The sequence below is a fragment of the Carlito syrichta genome, unplaced genomic scaffold (genome assembly GCF_000164805.1).
Source record: "Carlito syrichta isolate Samal-C Ts95f unplaced genomic scaffold, Tarsius_syrichta-2.0.1 Scaffold305654, whole genome shotgun sequence".
NCBI lineage: Eukaryota > Metazoa > Chordata > Mammalia > Primates > Tarsiidae > Carlito > Carlito syrichta.
In genome coordinates this window covers 501755-502482 of record NW_007249750.1, presented here as the reverse complement: position 1 = coordinate 502482, position 728 = coordinate 501755, and the positions used below count along the sequence as shown (strand labels likewise).

At 62.8% G+C, this 728-nt stretch overlaps 1 protein-coding gene across 2 annotated transcripts in view; it reads left to right on the top strand.

Moving 5' to 3' along the window:
- Positions 1 to 430: 430 nt before the first annotated feature.
- The window catches only part of CPEB1 (cytoplasmic polyadenylation element binding protein 1), a 113454-nt gene continuing 113156 nt past the window's right edge, over positions 431 to 728 (top strand). For both annotated transcript variants that reach the window (XM_008062092.2, XM_021714466.1), the window contains exon 1: positions 431 to 475. The gene's annotated coding sequence lies outside the window, so the exon portion shown is untranslated. The remainder of the gene's footprint in view (positions 476 to 728) is intronic.

Sequence of the window (728 nt, the reverse complement as noted above, 5' to 3'; positions counted from 1 at the left end):
AGACCTGACAACAGCCAACCCCTTTTACAATTCTCTTACAGCTTCCTACTGTCTGCAGAATAAAGGCCCTTCACAAGCTCAGCCCAGGCTTCTCTCTGCGGTATCAGCACGCGTCATCCTCCGTCCCGGTCAGAGGGAGCCGCTCTGTTCACCCGCCCTGTCGCCTGTGCTTGGTCTCCCCGCCTGGAATGCCATCTCCGCCTCTGCGGCTGCCTGGGGCTTCCGGTCCGCCCCTGCTCCAGCTGCCCCAGGACGCCTTTCCCGACAACAGCCTTTCCGGCCCACGGTGGTCTCTCTCGCCCCGTTCCTTGCCCCCTCTCTGTGAGGCTTTCTATCTCGGTCGGGCGAGAGCGTTGGAAGCGGTGTCCCCAGAAAACTGCGGTCTACACAGGACCACTGCTGTTTTGGGAACTTTCTGGAACCCCCTGACGTCCGCGGCCCCCTGGCCAGCACACGGGGGAGCAGTTCGTCTAAAGTGAGTGCGTCGCGTGGAGCCGGGGGTGAAGGGTAAGGGGCGGATGGGGACTGAAGTTCCGACAGAGGCGTGTGGGGTTGGCTCTCGCCCGGAGAGGTCACTGGAAGAGGAGCGGGGACACAGGGCTTTACTGACAAAGCACATCGCCGCCGCGGCGCAGGGGCTTGTAGACCGTGCCCTCCTTCATAACGGGGAAACTGAGGCTCGGGGGAGTAGTGACTTGACCAGGGTCGCTGGGTGAGCCGTGTGCTCA